This window comes from Hyla sarda, chromosome 7 (genome assembly GCF_029499605.1).
Source record: "Hyla sarda isolate aHylSar1 chromosome 7, aHylSar1.hap1, whole genome shotgun sequence".
NCBI classification, from domain to species: Eukaryota; Metazoa; Chordata; class Amphibia; order Anura; family Hylidae; genus Hyla; species Hyla sarda.
In genome coordinates this window covers 126,462,730-126,485,508 of record NC_079195.1, presented here as the reverse complement: position 1 = coordinate 126,485,508, position 22,779 = coordinate 126,462,730, and the positions used below count along the sequence as shown (strand labels likewise).

Below are 22,779 nucleotides of genomic sequence, written 5' to 3'. Positions count from 1 at the left end.
CCAATCTCAGGCATCATGTTCAGGCAGTTGTCCGACTTGTTAGACTCCACACCATTGGGTATTCGTGATAGCCTCACATTAAAAGCGGCCATGTACCTTGCCTGTTATGGGTTTCTCAGACCGGGTGAGTGTACTACTCGGACCATTAACGCGCCCTTTCCTAAGGTCAGTCAGCTGTCACATGTCTCTGATCATTTCCAGCTGTCCCTCAGTCAGACCAAGACCTCGTCTCCGGGTCAAACTGTGATTGTCCGGTTTTCCCCACCGTGCACAAAGGGTGTCCTGCCACAGTCCTCCGTGAATTGTTGAATGCCTGTGTTAACCTATCAGCTGACGACCCTTTACTCCATTTCAGATCCAACCCGCTAACTACTTCTCAATTCATCAAACATTTATGCATTTCGGTCAGGTCGCTGGGAGGAGTCCCGACTTCATTATCCGGTCACTCCTTCCGTATTGGTGCAGCTACAGCCAATTCTAAGCACGGGGTCCCAACCCACGTAATCATGAAATTAGGATGTTGGAAATGCGGATGCTACATGCAGTATTTCCCTAACCCTCGCAAAGAAATGGCTAGTGCATTCCAGTCTCTTGTGTTGTAATCTGCAATAAACAAATGTTTGTTTAAATCCGGGTTTTGCCCTCTTTTCCAGGCATATTCTTTACGCCGCAGTTATGGCACACTTCAAACTGCTTAGTTGAGGTTGATAGGTTATTGGTTACAGTTGGTTGTTAGGTTAGTATTAGGGTTGTACGCATATCAGTCATGTAGCAACGACCACAATAATGATGATGATGATGATGATGATGATGATGATGATGATGATAATCAGGGCCGGATTAAGCGCATCATGGGCCTGGTGCTGAAGATTTTGATGTGCCTTTTTGAAGAAATATATAAAATGAAAACTCAACACAAAGCAATTTTGTTTAACTCAAATAAATTGCATTTGTCACATGTTTTAAGCACATTAAATTACCAGGATAAATGAGTATATGATAGTGTATGGAAACTTTGCATATCTTTATAGAATCTGTTCTTCAGCTATAAAAAATAAAAATCACTTTTTTGGGGGCCCATATAAGCAGATATGCCATTCAGGAGCATGAAAAAGCTAGGTGAGAAATTATCACCTAGCTTTTCTGGGCTCCTGAATGGCATATCTGCTTTTCATAGGTCAGCTATTATAGACAGATTTGACTAAAAGTTATAGGTAAATCTATTCATAATAGCTGAGCTATGATAAGCAGATATGCCATTCAGGAGAATGAAATAAGCTAGGTTAGAAATTGTCACCTAGCTTTTCTGGGCTTCTGAATGGTATATAGCTCAGCTATTATAAGCAGACATGCCATTCAGGAACATGGAAAATCTAGGTGAGAAATTGTCACCTAGTTTTTCTGTGTACCTGAATGGCAAGTAAGTTCATGCCTGGTGGACTAGTGATACCTTTGGGGACACTACAGAGGCAGAGACCGCCGGCGGGACCTCAGGCAAGCAGCAGAAACTGCTAATACTTCAATCTTAGCTGAACTAAAATGCAGCACATACGCTGCTTTTTCTAGAAATGGGGAGGAGCCTCCTATGCTACCCTGATGTCACGTGGGGCACGCGGGTCAATAGGTTAAGCAGCCTGCTGTCCACCTAACCACCCAGGGCCGTAGGTAAGGAAACAAGACTGGCCTGGGACATCACATGGCCGCAGAGGCGGCTCTAGACTTTGTGAGGCCTTAGGTGAAATGAGAACATGAGGCCCCACATCATTTTCAGCAGTCCTCCCATGGTGATCCGATCCTGCACTCAGGGACCGGAGCAGGACACCGGAGGCCCCATAGGAGCGCTGGAGGTGAGTACAGGTTTATTTTTTATATATACTAGATATGGGCATACTTCTGAAAATAAAACCCTTTAGCCATATAGCCCCTTTAAAAGTGTATTGTGACATCACTGTGCATATTAACCCTGTACTGGCATGTCACGGTATATATTAACCCTGTATTTTGATGTCACTGTGCATATTAACCCTGTACTATAAGTCCCAGTATAGGGTTAACATGCACAGCACCATCACAGTACATGGTTAATATACACAGTAATATCACAGTATAGGGGAGGCCATGCTGCAAAGTACAGGGTTAAGCAGTGATGTCACAGTACAGCGTCAGTGTGGCACTGCACATAGTAGTAGGGAGGGCATATAGCATGATGGGTATCATGGGTCTGCCAGGGCATGGTCAGTGTTATCATGACTGTAATGTTTTTGTAGCCGGCTGCTACAGAGTAGTGGAGCTGGTGGTGGGGGCAAAGGCACAGGAGGCTGCGGCATGCCTTCACTGCGGCTGCGCTGCCAAACACTGTCTGTGTTTACATACTGTGGTGCAGGGGTGCACTGACAACTCATGGGGCCACCATGCATCCATCCATGTGCAACACAAAACATTTATATTTTAACTCCTTTGGGACACAACCCCTTTTGGCCTTGAGCCAAGATAGATAGATAGATCATTGTTTCCCAACCAGGGGGGCTTTATCTGTTACAAAACTACTACTCCCAGTATGCCCATACAGCCAAAGGCTCTTTAGGCATGCTGGGAGTTGTAGTTTTGCAGTAGCTGGAGGCACCCTGGTTAGGAAACACAGATAGATAGATAGATTGATAGATATGAGATAAATAGATATGAGATAGATAGATACCATAGATAGATAGATAGATAGATAGATACCATAGATAGATATGAGATATAATAGATAGATATGAGATAGGTGATAGATAGATAGATAGATAGATATGAGATGGATAGATATGAGATAGATATGAGATAGATAGATATGAGATAGATATATACAGATACAGATAGATTGATATGAGATAAATAGATATGAGATAGATAGATAGATGTGAGATAGATATATACAGATAGAGATAGATATATACAGATAGATATATATGAGATAGATATATACAGATAGATATATATGAGATAGATAGATATGAGATATCTATCTATCTCATATCTATCTATCTATCTCATATCTATCTATCTCATATCTATCTATCTCATATCTATCTATCTCATATCTATCTATGAGATAGATATGAGATAGATAGAGATAGATAGATAGATATGAGATAGTTAGATAGATAGATATGAGATAGATAGATAGATAGATAGATAGATAGATAGATAGATAGATATGAGATAGATATATACAGATACAGGTAGAAAGATGAGATAGATGATAGATAGATATGAGATAGATAGATAGGTGCTAGATAGAGAAATAGATCAGTGTTTCCAACCCGAGGTGTCTCCAGCTGTTGCAAAACTACAACTCAGCTGTCCGGACATACTGAGAGTTGTAGTTTTGCAGCAGCTGGAGGCAGACTGTTGGGAAGCATAGAAAGATAGATAATCACATATCTATCTATCATTTCATATCTCTCTCATGTCTATCTATCTATTTCATATCTATTTCATATCTAACTATCTCATATCTATCTATATCTATTTCATATCTATCTATATCTATCTCATATCTATCTATCTCATATCTATCTCTCTATCTATCTATCTATCTATCTATCTCATATCTATCTATATGCATTTTCCAAACAGGGTGTCTCCAGTTGTTGCAAAACTACAACTCCCAACATGCCCAGACAGCCGTTGGGAGCATGGTGGGAGTCGTAGTTTTGCAACAGCTGGAGGCTCACTGTTTTGAAAACACTGGGGGATTAACACCGGACAAAATGAGAACCCATTAAGGCATCCTTACCTCAACAGGACTACTAACTGCACAACAGATGACCTCCACCCCCTGCTGGTATAGTTCTTCTTATCTTCTACGCAGGCAGGTCTCAGGGGAATGAAGACAAGAACTTTTCAGAGCAGGGAGGCGCGAACTTCTCCTTGCTCCCCGTGCTGGGGGGGTGGGGGGTGGCGGGGGTTTCAAGGTCACTGAGGGGGCACCTGAATCAGGCAACAGGCAGCCACGGACGTGATGGTGCTGAGGGTTGGCGCTCTTTTCTCCCGCGCCCCTTCTTTCTCCCGTGCTCCGGGGCGGGGACATAGGGGACGTGTTTGCGTGCGGCACACTCAGCAGCCCCAGGAGCCACCTGGAAGCGGCTCTTCCATTAGACCACTTAGGGCTTGAGCTTAGGTCGGGAGTCAGAGCGAGGCCTTAAGCGGTGGCCTAATGAAAGAGCCTCCTCTACATGGCCGGCCCTCTTTTTCTGTAAATATAGCTGTCGCGGGCCGCCCGTGCTATTCGCTGGGCCTATTTTAACGTAGGGGCCTGGAGCGGTAGCTCCATCCGTCCCTACGTTAATCCGTCCCTGATAATAATAATATTAATACACATTGGGACAGATGTATGAAAACCTGTGCAGAGGTCAAGTGGACCAGTTGCCCATAGCAACCAATCAGATCGCTTCTTTCACTTTTCAGAGGCCTTTTTAAAAAGGAAAGACACTACCTGATTGGTTGCTATGGGCAACTGGTCCACTTTCCCTCTTCCCTGGTTTTGATAAATCTCTAAGACACCCCCCCCCCCCCCCAGTGCTTTTAGCAAAAATAACACAAAGATAGCTGAGAAAAGAAATGAGGGGGAAGATTTTGATGTTTGTTTGTTTTTTGCAAAAAAAAAAAAAAAAAACATCAAACAAGAATTGTGTTTGTTCCTAGGCTTAGGCTGTGATTAAAAACAACATATAAATGGTGTTTTTCAAAGCCCACATTGCTTTATTTCTGGTGCTTTTTCCCCCCTTTCGACAGACGTCTGTCCAGCTATTGTAAAGCTACAACTCCCAGCATGCCCTTACAGCCGAAGGCTGAGAGTTGTAGTTTTCCAACAGGTGGGCAGCCACAGGGGATCGGTATTGCAGTATGTCAATCTAGGGCCATGGTGTCTGATCTTGAACTGGCAGCAGGAGCCACGACCACTTTAAATCAATGGCTGCTGGGACGTCTGACTAGTGACATCCTTCGCTCCAGACCGCAACGTCAGGGATGTTACTCGTCAGACGTCCCGGCGGCCAGCGCTGCTCATTGAGCCTACCAGAGTAGCATTGATCTATGTAAGAAACCTAGGGGCCCAGGCTGTTGGGGCCACCAAATGATATTACATATACAGAATGTCTGGTTAAGAGAAACAAATATAACGCACCCACAGGGAGTGGCGCCATTTTAATAAAAATTGTCAAAAACCTTAGATAACAGTCATACAGAATATATTAGAAAGCTTTTTTGATTTTCAGCCAATCAGAGAGCAGCACTACTGAAATAGAACTCCCAGGAGGTAACAGCGTGTCACACATGTGATGTCATAACCATTGTCCACCAAAGAGCAGCACTGAGCAGAAATAACACTGCTCCTGTTCATTCTTCATCAGAAAGGGGCCGGTGCTGGACACTGTGTAGGGACGAGGGAATGCAAAGTCATACACATGACTGTGACTGGTAAGTGTTACATTGTTGTGTCCATAAGATCTTTAGTGCAGTTCCATGTGTATTTCTATGATAAACATGTAAATAATTTATCTTTTTTTTTCTTATCTTAGATGCACTATTTCCAGGACATGGAGTAGCATTTCCGGACCTACAGCAAGACGTTGGATGAAGGCATAGCCCCAGAAATAACACTGCTCATGTTCATCAGTGAGGGGCCGGTGCTGGACACTGTGTAGGGACACGGGAATGCAAAGTCATGCACATGACTGTGACTGGTAAGTGTTACATTGTTTTGTCCAAAAGGTCTTTATTGCAGTTCCATGTGCATTTCTATGATAAACATGTAAATAATCTATCTTTTTTTGTCCCCTATCTTAGATGCACTATTTCCAGGACATGGAGTAGCATTTCGGGACCTACAGCAAGACGTTGGATGAAGGCACAGGCCTAGGAATCATGCACATACACAGAAACATTTGCCCAAATTATAGAGGTAACCTCCTTTAGTATGCCCAGAGGAAGGGCAATACAGTAGCCATGGATTCCCTACAGGTTTCCTCCCCTCTGGAGGTTTTTCCTGTCCTGAGTATTAGTTACTGTACGCTCTTTGTGAGTGATGGGAGGTTACAAAACATCCCCTACACAAACATTTTAATAAATTATAAATAAAGTTCCCCTTTTTTTAAACTGTTCTTTGACTTGTTTGACTCATTTATTTATTTCTGTGTGTGAAAATAGAGTTAGCAAAACATGGATGACCAAAGCTGCTCTCCTGCACGATCTGCATAATGCGGTGCAGAGAGAGGCAACTGGTGCTGGGTGGTGCAGTTTATGAGGCAAACGTAGAACACCCAGCAAGTTCCATGCACAAGCCTTTTTCTGATGAATGGGATTCATGCAGGGAACTTGCTAGGGGTCGTACGGTTGCAAAGGATCAACTTTTGGGTACATGAACTGTCCCTTAAAGGGGTACTCCGCCTCTAGATATCTTATCCCCTATGTAAAGGATAGGGGATAAGATGTCTAATCAATGGAATCCTGCTGCTGGGACCCCAGCAATCTCCATGCAGCAACCAAAATTCTAAATAGTATGTTTAGATCACTGGTTCCTGTGGCAGGATTCGTTACATCATGCCACACCTTCTTGTGACATCACACCACCTCCCATAGACATAAATGGAAAGGGCGTGGCGTGAGGTCACGACCCGCACCACGAGAACCCAGAGTTGTAAATATATTATTTGGAACGCCGGGTGCTGCATGAAGATCGCGGGGGTCCCAGTGATCAGTCATCTTTTGTCCTATCCTTAAGGTAGGGGATAAGATATCTAGGGGCGGAGTACCACTTTAAGGAATTAGAGAGTGTAGGCATGCCTTACAAGCAGGTAGAAAAAGAACAGCTGGGAGAAATGACAGGATACGAAGCAATGTTTGGCTGGGACCGATTTTGGGTGTGTTCTGGCCAATTAAAGGAGAACTATGGCAAAAATTAACTTATCCCCTATCCATGGGTTATTGGATAAGTAGCTGATCGTGGGGGGTCCCCCTGCAATACCTGGGATGAGACCCGTCGCTCAGTGAGAAGTGCGCGCTGCAGACGTCAAATCTCAATTTCCCTGGACCCCCCCCCACCTTCCTTCATGTCCACCACAGACGCCCACAGACTGCTGTCTCTTACAGAGTTTTATGCCCAGAAATGGTTGGCTACTCCCTTTGTCAGTAGATTCTCATCCTAAATATGAAGACAATCGGGGAAATGTACCTGTGGAGATGAAATGTTGTCCAGTTGCTCTTAGAAACCAATCAGATCACTTCTTTTATTTTTCAGAGGTCTTCTCAAGAATGAAAGAAGCAATCTGATTGGTTGCTATGGGAAACCTGATGAAAACATCTTTTTTCTCTTTAACAACTACAGTACTACAACTCCCATTGTAGTGTGTCTGTTCAACCTGTGCCTCCTCCAACCCTGACCCTTAGGGGGGCACAGACAGACCACACTAGGGGTACCACACTGTAGTCATAGGCGTGCGCACGGGGTGTTTCGGGTGTGCACAGGCACACCCTAATCACCGCGGCCCGCTGCTGCAGGACTTTATTTATTTTTTTTCTCACTACTAAACCCCAGCCCCACCGGACATCCCCGACATCACCAGGCCGAAATCCCCCCCCCCTGTCACAGCAAACCTAGTTTGACAACATACACGCCTTCCCCTCAGCCTTGCCTTGCTGGAGGAGCCGCAAGACCACAACACCCCCTGAAAGGTTCTCTGTCTACTCAATAGGGACGTGCACACATAGGAGTGAAAGGGGGCTGGAGCCCCTGCCTTTTCCTCACCTGCCCCTCTAGTGCCCTCACAAAAGGAGCTACAGACTAAGGGTGATAGGTGCAGTAAAAAGGATCCATTGCTGGGGAGATTTGTAAGTGGTTTAATGGAGGGTGCTGTGCCTTCCCTGCAGCAAGGGGGCGCCACTCACCCTGTCATTATATGCCGTTTATCTGCTTCTCTCCACACGGAGGAAACAGGAGCAGGGGAGGCAGAAAGAAGCCCCGCCCACATCATGTCCGCCCCCACACACTTCAGTCTATGCAGCCCTTACTGTAAGTAACTGAAAATATATGTGTGTGATTGTATGTGTGTGTGTGTGTATCTCTATGTATGTGCCTGTGCAGAGAGGGATGGCTGGGGCCTTAGTGTAAGTGAGTGTGTATGTATGAGTGACTGTATGTCAGTGTGTCTGTATGATGTGTGTGTGTGTGTGTATATATATAGATATATAGATATATATATATATATATATATATATATATATTTATATATATATATATACATCATACAGACACACACACACACACACACACACACACACACACAGATTCACTTGCTCACACACACACACACACACACACATATATATATAATGTGAGCAAGTGAATGTATGTGTGTGTATATATATCTGTGAGTGATTGTATGTGTGTACCTGTATGTATGATGTGCTTGTTGGCTATATCTTTTAGTATATATTCCATGTTGTATATATGTGTCAAAGTGTCTCTTTGTATGTGTGTATATGACCTATGTACTGTATGTGTGTATATGACCTATGTACTGTATGTGTGTATATGACCTATGTACTGTATGTGTGTATATGACTAGTGTTGAGCGGCATAGGCCATATTCGAATTCGCGAATATTCGCGAATATATGGACGAATATTCGTCATATATTCGCGAATATTCGCACATTCGTTATATTCTCGTTTTATTTTCGCATACGCGAAACTTCGCGTATGCGAAAATGAACATATATGAATATTAGCATGCAAAAATTTGCATATGCGGAAATTCGCATATGCGAAAATCCGCATATGCTAATATTCGCATATGCGAATTTTCGCACGCCAGTCTCACACAGTAGTATTACAGCCTTCTTTACACCACACAAGCTGGAAGCAGAGAGGGATGATCACTGTGATGTGTACTGTGAAGAAAAAAAAAATAAAAAAAAACGAATATTCGTAATTACGAATATATAGCGCTATATTCGCGAAATTCGCGAATTTGCGAATATGCGATATTCGCGAATAATATTCGAATTGCGAATGTTCGCGAGCAACACTATATATGACCTATGTACTGTATGTGTGTGTATATTACCTATGTACTGTATGTGTGTATATATGACCTATGTACTGTATGTGTGTATATATGACCTATGTACTGTATGTGTGTGTATATGACCTATGTACTGTATGTGTGTGTATGACCTATGTACTGTATGTGTGTGTATGACCTATGTACTGTATGTGTGTATATGACCTATGTACTGTATGTGTGTGTGTATGACCTATGTACTGTATGTGTCTTTATGTTATGTGCTTGTATTTATTGTATGAAGCACATTATTAGGGAATTATTAGAGGAATGTAAGCACAGTATATAGGGAATTTATGGAAGCACAGTATATATTTCATTATATTGGAACATTATATTTTTATGTATTCTGGCACTGTGTATAGATCCTTAACCTGTTAAGGACCCAGGGCGTAAACTTACGCCCTGAGTCCCGGTCCTGAGATATAACGTGAAGCCGGGACCCGCCGCTAATAGCGCGCGGCACTGATCGCGGTGCTGCACGCTATTAACCCTTTAGCCGCGCGCTCAAAGCTGAGCCGCACGGCTAAAAACGAAAGTAAAAGTGCCCGGCTAGCTCAGGGAGCTGTTCGGGATCGCCGCGGTATAATCGCGGCATCCCGAACAGCTGTAGCACAGGAGGAGGTCTTCTTACCTTCTCCTGTGCTGTCCGATCGCCGATTGAATGCTTCAAGTCTGAGATCCAGGCCTGAGCAATCAATTGCCGAAAACACTGATTGATGCATCCCTATGGAGATGGATCAATCAGTGTAAAAGATCAGTTAATGCAATGTTATAGCCCCCCCCCCCCCCCCCATAGGAGCTATAATATTGCATAAGAAAAGTGTAAAAAAATCATTAACCCTTTCAATTATCCCTTCCCCGAATAAAAGTTTGAATCACCCGGCATTTCCAAGAATAAAAAAAACACAGTGTAAATAAAAATAAACATATGTGGTATCGCCGCTTGCAAAAATGTCCGAATTATAAAAATATACCGCTTTTTAAACTGCAAAATATACCGCTTTTTTGGCGTACACGCAAAAAAAATTCCAAAGTCCAAAATAGCGCATTTTTGATCACTTTTTATACCACAAAAAAGTGAATAAAAAGTGATCAAAAAGTCTGATCAGAATAAAAATGGTACCGCTAGAAACTTCAGATCATGGCGCAAAAAATGAGTCCCCATAGCGCCCCGGAACACAGAAGATGACAATTTTAAACGTCTAAATTTTCCTGCATGTATTCATGATTTTTTTCTGAAGTGATACAAAATCAAACCTATATAAGTAGGGTATCATTTTAACCGTATAGACCTACAGAATAAAGATAAGGTGTCATTTTTGCCGAAAAATGTACTGCGTAAAAAACAGAAGCCCCCAAAACTTGTGAAATTGTGTTTTTTCATCAATTTTGTCGCACATTGATTTTTTTTCCCGAATCACCGTAGATTTTTGGGTAAAATGACTAATGTCATTACAAATTAGAATTAGTGACGCAAAAAATAAGCCATCATATAGAATTTTAGGTGAAAATGTTAAAGAGTTATGATTTTTTCAAGTTAAGGAGGAAAAATTTCAAATGAAAAAACGGAAAAAGCCCGGGTCCTTAAAGGGTTAATGGTGGCACAGTATAGTTAAATAATAGTGGCACAGTATATAGTTCATTAATGGTGGCACAGTATATAGGGAATTAATAGATGAATGGTGGCACAGTATATAGGGAATTAATAGATGAATGGTGGCACAGTATATAGGGAAATAATAGATGAATGGTGGCACAGTATATAGATCATTAAGGGAGTACGGTATATAATTAAAGGGAAACTGACAGGCTGTTTACTCGCACTAAACCCAATACACTAGGTTACAGTGCAGGAGAACAGGAGAAAGATAATGTTATACTTACTAAATGTGGAGCAGCCGTTTTCTAGATATTGCCCCACATTGCTAGTATGCGAAGTCAGTCTTGTGCGCAATGGAGGCGAAGCTTCCCTGCCTCCATCCTGTATGCTGTGCTATGCCTGGCCGTCTTTCTATATTTATAATTCTTTTTTTTTTGCCAACTCTTGTATATTGTAGCATGTAAGCATATATTAGTGTGGTGTCCATCTCTTCAGTGTAAGAACCAGAGCAGTGTGGAGATTCCTGCATAAGGTGGGTGCTGGGTGATTGGGGATGGGTGCTGTGTGATTGGTGCTGGGTGATTGGGTGATGGGTGCTGGGTGATTAGGGATGGGTGCTGGGTGAATGGGGATGGATGCTGGGTGATTGGGGATGGATGCTGGGTGATTGGGGATGGGTGCTGGGTGATTGGGGATGGGTGATTGGGGATGGGTGCTGGGTGATTAGGGATGGGTGCTGGGTGAATGGGGATGGGTGCTGGGTGATTGGGGATGGGTGCTGGGTGATTGGGGATGGGTGATTGGGGATGGGTGCTGTGTGATTGGTGCTGGGTGATTGGGGATGGGTGCTGGGTGATTGGGGATGGGTGCTGGGTGATTGGGGATGGGTGATTAGGGATGGATGCTGGGTGATTGGGGATGGGTGCTGGGTGATTGGGGATGGGTGCTGTGTGATTGGTGCTGGGTGATTGGGGATGGGTGCTGGGTGATTGGGGATGGGTGCTGGGTGATTGGTGCTGGGTGATTGGGGATGGGTGCTGAGTGATTGGGGATGGGTGATTGGGGATGGGTGATTGGTGATGGGTGCTAGGTGATTGGGGATGGGTGCTGTGTGATTGGGGATGGGTGATTGGGGATGGGTGATTAGGGATGGGTGCTGGGTGATTAGGGATGGGTGCTGGGTGATTAGGGATGGGTGCTGTGTGATTGGTGCTGGGTGATTGGGGATGGGTGCTGGGTGATTGGGGATGGGTGCTGTGTGATTGGGGATGGGTGATTGGGGATGGGTGATTGGGGATGGGTGATTGGGGATGGGTGATTGGGGATGGGTGATTGGTGATGGGTGCTGGGTGATTGGGGATGGGTGCTGTGTGATTGGGGATGGGTGATTGGGGATGGGTGCTGGGTGATTGGGGATGGGTGATTAGGGATGGATGCTGTGTGATTGGTGCTGGGTGATTGGGGATGGGTGCTGGGTGATTGGGGATGGGTGCTGTGTGATTGGGGATGGGTGCTGGGTGATTGGGGATGGGTGCTGGGTGATTGGTGATGGGTGCTGGGTGATTGGGGATGGGTGCTGGGTGAGGCCAGATACAGTGCACGTTCTGTCATATAGAGGTCAGACCGGGGCATATAGGGGGAGATTTATTAAAACCTTTGCAGAGGAAAAGCCTTCTGCAAAATGAAAGCAGCGATCTGATTGGTTGCTATGGGCGACTGCACCACTCTTTCTCTGCACAGGTTTTGTATAAATCTCCTCTATAAAACAGTATATTATAGGGCAGCTGTCACATGTTTTCTGTAAATAAGACTGACAGCACAGCCAAAGTGTATATACATATGGCAGACCTCAGAGAAACTGTTCTTGACTTTATTTTACAAAAGCACCAACTTTTATGGGAATGTCAAGGGGGCCTGGCGGGAGGTCCACTGTGTACCTGGGCCGCAGCACATTAAGTCTGGCAGATGTTTTTTAAATGATGAGAAGTGCCCTCATTTTTTACTTGAGCCCCTGCCCTCTAAAATGTTTGTGCACATCCCTGCTACTCAGTACCCCTGGTACTGGTTCTCTGTCTTTTCTGTACCCCTGGTACTAGGTCCAATTTGGCTTAAGGCTTGTACTGGCCAGGAGAGCGTCTTGTCAGGTGTGGAAAAAATACATGCACACAAGATGCCCTCTAAGTACGCTCTGTTTTACTATTTGCCAACGTTTATATATATATATATATATATATATATATATACCATGGTTGCTTAATAGTTACAAGTCAGCAGAACACAAAAACAGGATGTACGTGCACAATAGTTACGAATCAGCAGTTGAGAAAACAAGAAGTATGGTACGAGCCTTGCGGTTACAAAAGGCAGAATTAAAATATATATCATACAAGATTACAGATCTGTATTATTTTATCAAGACCCTTGTATCCTTCAATCCCCTCTTAAAACCAGATGTCACTTTAGACAACTTGGTTTTTCTTGTTTTCTATTTTCTTTTGAAAAGTCTTTATGTAGGCAGCATAGCCTTCTGCCGAGTGATGGTGAAGTAGAGGGACTTGGGTGTCTGACGAGGTGGAGAGGAGGATTTTAGTATCTTCAGCAGATCTCTGTGCTTGCAGCGTTTCATACATAAGAAAATAAGTTTTATTGACACATACTATGAGGGCAATGACAGTAATGTGTATTATGAGCTGCAGAACGCCCCCTATCCATCCTCCTACGCCCTTGAGCCAGGTAGCGGGATTCAATATTGAAAAGGTATCCCCCCCCCACCACCACTTATCCTTGTTGATTTCATTGTCTTTGGCATATTTGTCCCTCAATTTTGGTATGTTCCCAAGCTGGTGGCGCATCTGAATTGTTCCTGAAGTGTCTATGTAATGGCAACAAGTAGGACCTATGCAATAAGTCTTTAGGCATTTTTTTTAAGTAACACCAGAAAGGTATCTGTCCTAATCTACCGCAGTAGCCCACATCTGGGTTATTCCATGTTGGTTCAGAAAATTGGTATTCTAACGTGTCATTGCATGGTTGGTGTCCTGTTATATTATAGCAGTCTACGTCTTGAGTAGCCTGAGTAAAGAGGGTGTTATTTGGCCACTTTGGGTCATGTAAGTACCTTTCTATCTGGCTGGGTTTAAGAAGATCAGTACTTGCGGATGTCCTGTGAAAACTAACTTTTATCCCTTCCGTGGGGATCTCTCCTAGGTCTAGTATATGTGTGACTACTCGAGTTACCCAGGAACCCCCCTTGAAAGCCAACACTTGTTGTGGTCCTAGGCCTGGGCTGCTTAAGTTTCCCTGCCACCATGGCTGCCCCACCCATCCTACTATAGGAATTCCCACTGAGGTGTTTCAGTTGTTTGCATATGGTGTCTCGTTGTCAGCAAGCATGTCAAAACAGTCTCCCTGAAATAATTCATATGAGGGCACAGGGATAGCAAAGTAGGGCATGCTTTGGGCAGACACAGGGGCATGGGTGCATATCCAACAATCCTTCGCAGTGAGGTTTTGTGCAAACATTATATGGTGTTTCAGGAACTTATTGTTTGGGTGTCTCTCTAATTCATTCTGCAGAGTCACCGTGGGGTGAATCAAAGTCAATAAAGTCATTTATGCAAACATCATGAGAATTAGTTTCTTCGACCATCTGCCAGAACAAGGCCAGGGCATCAGCGGGTACATCTTTCGGTAGGCTTTCAAGGTCAGTGCTGTCTGCCCCCGTTACTACCTCCTTTGGGTGATGTTGGACGAGTTTGATCCGAGAGGCGTGGATCCAAGAAGGGCTGTCTTCCGTGAGACCCGCCGTCCTTGTCACGACAACAACTGTGGTTGGGGGTCCAAAGGTGAAGTCTCCGGGCTTCTTTCCTTTTGACAGAGTCTTAACCAGGACAGTGTCACCTTCCTGGAACTGGTGTGTTGGTTCCTGTGGGAGAGAAGGAGAATTACAGACAACTTTTTGTTCTACTTTATCAAGGGTTTGGATAAGGTCTGTGACATATTGTTCCCTTATCTGGTCAAGGTCCCCTTCTTCTGTTATAAGTGGTCGTTGGGCCCACGAAGTCGGGAAAGGCCTACCCATGAGAATCTCAAAAGGGGAGAGTTTTAAAGTCTTATGGGGGGGTCATTCTAATTTCTGAGAGTATGATGGGCAGGACTTGTTTCCAGTTCTCAAAGGTGCTCCCTGTGGCCTACTCCGTGGAAATGAGCAATAAAACTGGGGCACTGTGTTGGGGTATGCATGGTGTCCCCTCTTTGCAGATCAATCCTGGTACAGGATGTTACTGCAATACCGGATAACACCAATCATATTCCTCTTGTTCGGGAACAGAGGACTGGAGAGAGAAGAATTTTGTTTTCTTTCTTTCTTCAAGTGAAGGAGGTGTAAGAACTGGTAACATCAGTGAGACAGGTTGTTGTGTAGCAGCCAGTTTGGCGGTGTGGTCTGCTAGAGCATTGCCCTTTGAAATGTGATCAGTCCCACGTGTGTGTGTCCTGCAGTGAATGATGGCTAATTGTGATGGTAGGGTAAGTGTATGTAAATGGTGACAGGTTTCTTAGCAAAAAGTGTACAGGCGCTTGTGAGGGCGATGAGTTCTGCAGGTTGTGCGGACTTATAGGGGATGGACTGGGCCTTGAGGACAATGTCAGGTAATTGGACAATAGCATAACCGGCATGGTAAACATTGTCATTGGGGCGGGTGCATGACCCATCTACAAAGACTTCTGGAGCATCAGATATGGGCACTGAAGAGAAGTCGGGTCTGGGTAAGGCGTCAGTGTGGATGGCTTGCAAGCAGTCATGTATGTCCGGCATCACATCATCATGAATTTTCAGGCTAACTAGTGCGCAGGGCAAGATGTAGTGGAGGCATACACCATTTTCAAGGATGGATTACTGAGGAGAATTACCTCATATCCAGAGAGCCGTTGTGTTTACATGTGTTGTGTATGTAGGCCTTTAAGGAGAGAGATAACATCATGAGATATGTACAAGGTAGTGGCATGTCCTAAAGTGAGGATGGTAGCTTGTTCAACAATCATAGCACAGGCAGCAAGAGCTCGCAGACATGCTGGCATCCCCTGTATGGAGACGGGCATCACCTTTGAGAAAAAGGGCACAAGGACGTAGTTTACCTCCATGAAACTGTGTCAGCACACCCGCCATGGTTTTACAATTGTCTCGTGCATACATGTGGAAAGGCAAATTGTAATCTGGGAGGCCTAGCCCTGGACTTGTCATTAAAAGCTTTGTACATTTATGAGGACCATTTGATGAGATCTGGTTTGCCTGATAGGGTTGCATCTCTATGAGCAGTCGGGAATCCACTGTCTGCAGTAGTTTATCATACCCAGAAAAGATTGCATTTCTTTCTGGGCGTGCGGGGTGACCAGGCCCGCTACAGACTGAACTCTAGACATGCTCAACTCCCTTTTCCCTTTTGGCACAACAAAATCCAGATATTCAACCTGTTCACAACACCATCCTCAAGGCAGGCCTCCTCAGAGAAACTACACAGTAACAAATCATCAACATATTGGAGGAGAACAAAACCCTGGGGGGCATGCCATGAGTTTATAAATGCTTGGAGGACAATGCTGAACACAACTGGTGAATCATCATACCCCTGGGGCATTCTACACCAGGTTAACTGTAGTCCCTCAAAGGAAAAAGCAAAAAGGAGTCTGGTTTCTTCGTCCACTGGGATCGAGAAGAAAGCATTCTTCAGATCGAGGACAGAAAAATGATTTGCTTGTGCTGGGATTGATGACAACAGTTGGGTGACATCAGAAACTATAGGGGCAATAGGCACAATTAGTCTGTTGATGGCTCTCAGGTTTTGGTACAAAACAGACAGTACCATCAGGTTTGGGGACTGGATTAATTGGAGTGCAGTAGGGAGAGACAGTATGTTCTAAGACTCAAGTTTGTAGGAAATGTTTGATCATAGGGCGGATACCTTTGAGTTTTTTAGGTGACATGGGGTACTGTTTTTTGGTAGACCGGGAGAATGTCTGGTTTGAGTCTTGCCTTGTATGGTGTACAGTCAATGTGTCCCACATCATGGTCTCCATGTGACCAGACAATGGGGTCTACCTCAGGTGGGACTTGGGTCGGGGACATAACAGGATAACGTTAGTACCCTGCAGGTGTGACTATGGGTGCGAGGTCAGACGTGACATGTAACCTGGACTGGGATGCAGTGATATGTAATTTAAGTTTACATATGAGGTCTCTTCCCAGAAGGTTTACAGGGCATTCAGGTATGATACGAAAGAATGGAAGGTTAAATGGTCACCCTCGGGGCATTGTATATACAGGTGCTATGAACATACTCTATTTCAAACAGTAGACATATATATATATATATATATACAAACACACATATCTATATATATGCACATACATATATATCCCCTGAAAAAGAAAATTACTCCAGATCCGAAGAAGAAGAAGAGGCTGTCATGCTCCCTATAAACTCCGCCTTACTCCTCCCAAACCTCTATGTCACCAGTCACCGCCCCTTTGAGTCTGGCTTCTTGTCTTTCCCCAGTTCTGGTCAGTCACCATGAAACGTCTAGTATCACATGTGTTACTGACAGTGTTACTTTACATCAAGAGACATACAAGAAACATGTAACAATACCGACATTTACAAATACTTAACGTACAACACACAGGGCCCACATTCTCACCAAAGATATAAAAATAAAAGTGTACACAGCTCTCTTAAAAAATTTGAAAAATAATTATCTCCAATGCGCATTGTTTATAATCCAGTAAACCATTAGCTTGATTTTAAATGCCTAAAGTAATGTTTATCAATTAAATAGTGATCACTTTTTTTTAATTTATTTTATCTTCTTGGCCAAATTTCTTCTCTTATTACTCCTGTAATATAATCAGACAATTAATCACATTTCCTGATACATTTCATTTTTTTGGCATCAACCCTGTGTTACTGTGAAGGCAAGAAATTAATGAAATATCATCAAATAGTTCAATTTAATACCACGTGAATATATTTTTCTTTTAACACCATTTTCATTACAACACAAACAGCTTCACAGGGAAAACATTCACTGGTCATTTGCTATACACTCCTGACTCATTAACACACCTCACACATATACAACATACTTTATATCATAAGATCCATCCTATAAACGCCATCATATGACTACATACACAGGGCTTTCCTAGCGATGTACCATATCACTCCATTCCATAGCACTGAACACTCATCTTCACTTCATTTATTCCAGCAGTTTCAGCTCTGCTCATCCTACATTCCTCACGCTGCTTCACATGCTTTCTCCTTCACAAATCACCTGCTTTTCCACCAAAACGTTGAGTCTCTATTTCTGACAACAATCTCTAATCCTATCAAACAATTTACACAGCCCTGCATCATAACGCCAACATGCTGTGAACCTTTTCCAAAATTCAGTAACAGTTTCAACTAGTTTTTTTGTTTGCATGCCACAGCAATAGGCAGTGGTGATTTTTGTTTGAAAACTTGGTTAAGTTCCTCTTCTAATTCTCTCCATATACGCTCTCTACCCTTCTCGAGATTACAAATGTAGTTGTTAGAGTGGGGGTCAGGTGGTATTTATCATTGGCCTCCTTCCTTCACGAATTCTGACCAACCAGCTATATCATCTACCCACGGATTCACTAAGTCCCATCCTGTAGGGCTAACTCGGGCCACATAAGCCTTACATGTTTCATCAGGAAGGGGAGGAGGATATGACTTAGATGATTTGGAACCCATGTTCAGTAATTGGTGCAAAGCCTCAATCTCTGGATTTGGCTGTACTGAACTCTGAAGGCTCCAACAATTCCTCTCAACAGAGTAGGGATTCTCTAGTTTAATTGCACCAATCACTGAGCATGCACGGTATCTCTGAACAAACTGTCACTTGCTTTCACCACATCCCGGGTCAACAAGTTACATCTAGCCGGGAGGGTGGGGCGTCTTACAGATGTTTTGAGAACCAGCAGATTATTACTATTATTATTATTATTACAGTTATATGCACCTTATTCTAGACATTAAAGCAATGTTAGTATACTCACGTGTCTTCTTAAGCTTAAAGGAAAAAGTTACAAGTTACAAGTAAAACACTAAACAAAACGAAACAGAAATACAAGAAGTTTTTGTAAGCGTTAAGCCAAATTGAAACAAGACAACCACCCTGGATTGTCAAATTACTCTTAGTTCCTCATTTCCACTGTTCCCTGAACAGAAGGCAAATACTGTAATACTGTGTTCCAGACACGATATGAAAGTAACCGTTATACTTACTGAAATCGAGACGTGGCCAGTGCCCCCCGGATCGACAATACCACACAAGGATATGGTTCTTACCGGTCTGGAGGATGACCCTCTCGATCCCGGACGAGCCCCCAGCTGAAAGGTTCTCTGTCTACTCAGTACCCTGGTACTGGTTCTCTGTCTTTTCTGTACCCCTGGTACTAGGTCCAATTTGGCTTAAGGCTTGTACTGGCCAGGAGAGCGTCTTGTCAGGTGTGGAAAAAAGACATGCACACAAGATGCCCTCTAAGAACGCTCTGTTTTACTATTTGCCAACGTTTATATATATATATATATATATCACACAGGAAAAAACGTCCGGCACTCGGGAAGATGCAGGTAAAACTTATCAATGGCTTTATTCACACGCTTAAGGCAGGACACAATCTGACGCGTTTCGCACACTCAGGTGCTTAGTCGTAGATAGACATACACTCAATAATGCGGGTTAAAATACACATGAGTTTGGTCACATGACCACATGAATCTTAATTAAAAACAGTTGGTTACAAAACATGGCATTGGGAATCATGATCACATTTGGTCGTTCGGAGAGGGTTCACACAAGGATGCAGGCAATGCGGCTTTAAATTTCAAATTTTGATTAACATTTAAATTTCAATCTCGAATGGTCTAAAAACTAGTTTATCAAATACTACCGATATTCATATTAATTCGGAAGTACATATTTACCGAAATAAATAATTTGAACTAAACCTGCACATCAAGATCCGAAATATTTATATATAGATCAATAACCGCATAATGTGCATCTCACCGTGTGAACATCCCCCTATAATTTGCGACAATTCAAAGTTTATTATATGTTCACAAGAAACGAAGAGTACATATTGGACCGGGAACTAAACATACGTGATTAGTAATAAATTGTATACATCAACTATATTCTCTTATTCAATTTATGCACACGTTAACATTAAATCCAATCTTTTATTTAACCCTTGCGGGTATCTTGTTCCCAAAAGGAACATCCAATGTGCCTCTCTATTGTATAATTTCTTTCTAAGATCGCCTCCCCTAGGTCCTAAGGTGATTTTTTCTACCCCCAATACTCGTAAATGGGTGGTGTCCCCTGAATGGGACTCCCTAAAGTGACGTGACAGCATAGACATGCTTGTTAAACTACTTTTAGCATCCGTAATATGTTTCCTAAACCTCACTTTTAAGGAATTACCCGAGCATCCTACATACTGCAAATTACAGGCAATACATGTTGCTACGTATATAATGGATTTAGTGTTACAATTGATATACTGATGTATATTGTATGTCCTATTTGTTGTGCAAGACGTTACGGTATTTGAGTTTACCATGTGTGTACATGTGATGCATCTAGTATGACCGCATTTGCGATTACCTATATTCCTCAACCAGTCCCGGTCCTTTACACTTTCCTTTTGACTAGTAAATAGACTAGGTGAGACTCTGGTTCCAATAGTGGGGCCTCTCCTGGACACAATAGTAATACCCTCTGATAATAAGTCTCTTAATATTGGATCTGTTTCTAATACCGGAATATATCTGTTTATTATTTTCTTAATCTGTCCAAATTGAGTACTGTATGATGTCACGAAAAATGGTGGTCTATCCTTATTCGGATTTGTATTTTCATTTTTGATTGTGTTTTTGGCTAATTTGCCTCCAGCCAATCAACAAAAAACTGGAGGAATATCTATTTGTAGAGAATCCAGTTACCCCAGTGTTCCACTCACTCCCCAAGGTGCACAAAGGTGTATTTCCACCTCCCCTTCGACCAATAGTTGCCGGCATTGGATCGCTGGGTGAGCGCCTTGGGGAGTGGGTGGATCACCATCTCCAACCCCTGACTAAAATCACCCCCACGTTTACACAAGATACTAAGCATGTGATTAATGTCTTAGAAAAAATTGTTTGGGATGAGCAGTTGTCATGGGCAACCTGTGATGTTATAGGCTTATATCCATGCATTCCCTGGTCTAAGGGCCTAGAGGCTCTGTCCGTCCATATGGAAAAATTCAGCACATACTCCCCTGGTCTGCGGAAATTTATCACCATCGCCATGGAGTTTTTGCTTAAACACAACTACTTTGTGTTTGATGGTGGTTTCTACCTGCAGACCAGGGGAGCATCAATGGGTGCCAAATATTCCCCTTCTTTTGCAAATATCTATATGTTTCATTGGGAGCAGCTCTTCATTTTCAGTGATAAAAACCCATATTATGATAATATACACTGGATCAGTCGTTATATAGACGATTTATTGATAATCTGGAGGGGTACGGAGACACTATTTTCGGAATTTGTTAGGTATATTGGGAACAACAATTTAAATTTGGGGTTTACCTCACATTTCGATAAAAATACAATTCATTTTTTGGACATCTCGTTGATTAGTGGGAGTGACGGTATAGAAATTCGCCCCTATAGAAAAGATACAGCCTCTAACTCTATTTTATTGGCCTCCTCCTGCCATCCACGACATGTCCTGGATAATATTCCCTATGGCGAATTATGTAGAATAAAACGTAACTGCTCTAGTGAGAAACAATTTAAAATTGCAGCAGAGGAACTTCATACTAGATTTGAGCAGAGGGGTTATAGCGAAAAAATACTAAAAAAAGCAGAAATAAGAATAGAGGGACGGGGGCGCGAGGAACTAGTATCCTATTCCAGTAGGTACCAAAATAGAAGGGACTCATATAAGGCTGGAGGCAAATTAGCCAAAAACACAATCAAAAATGAAAATACAAATCCGAATAAGGATAGACCACCATTTTTCGTGACATCATACAGTACTCAATTTGGACAGATTAATAAAATAATAAACAGATATATTCCGGTATTAGAAACAGATCCAATATTAAGAGACTTATTATCAGAGGGTATTACTATTGTGTCCAGGAGAGGCCCCACTATTGGAACCAGAGTCTCACCTAGTCTATTTACTAGTCAAAAGGAAAGTGTAAAGGACCGGGACTGGTTGAGGAATATAGGTAATCGCAAATGCGGTCATACTAGATGCATCACATGTACACACATGGTAAACTCAAATACCGTAACGTCTTGCACAACAAATAGGACATACAATATACATCAGTATATCAATTGTAACACTAAATCCATTATATACGTAGCAACATGTATTGCCTGTAATTTGCAGTATGTAGGATGCTCGGGTAATTCCTTAAAAGTGAGGTTTAGGAAACATATTACGGATGCTAAAAGTAGTTTAACAAGCATGTCTATGCTGTCGCGTCAGATTGTGTCCTGCCTTAAGCGTGTGAATAAAGCCATTGATAAGTTTTACCTGCATCTTCCCGAGTGCCGGACATTTTTTCCTGTGTGATTTCTACTAAGCCGGGAGCGGTACCGGTGTCCGTAGCACGAGATAGTGCAGCAAACGCGAGAGTGGTGAGCAGCCTGACTCTATCTGCATATATATATATATATATATATATATATATATATATATATATTATATATATATACCATGATTGCTTAATAGTTACAAGTCAGCAGAACACAAAACCAGATGTACGTGCACAATAGTTACGAATCAGCAGTTGAGAAAACAAGAAGTATGGAACGAGCCTTGCGGTTACAAAAGGCAGAATTAAAATATATATCATACAAGATTACAGATCTGTATTATTTTATCAAGACCCTTGTACCTTCACCCCCCACCCCTCATGTTGCTGGAGAAGCACTGTGAGATCCAGTACCCCCCCCCCCCCCACCAACCCCTAATCACAACC

The 22,779-nt window shown here is 42.9% G+C and overlaps 1 long non-coding RNA gene across 1 annotated transcript; it reads left to right on the top strand.

The window, feature by feature from the left end:
• Positions 1-5,445: 5,445 nt before the first annotated feature.
• LOC130282455 (uncharacterized) lies at positions 5,446-6,133 on the top strand. The gene is made up of 3 exons (XR_008846397.1): positions 5,446-5,460; positions 5,562-5,726; positions 5,830-6,133. It is a non-coding gene; the product is annotated as an uncharacterized LOC130282455 (long non-coding RNA).
• Positions 6,134-22,779: the final 16,646 nt, after the last annotated feature.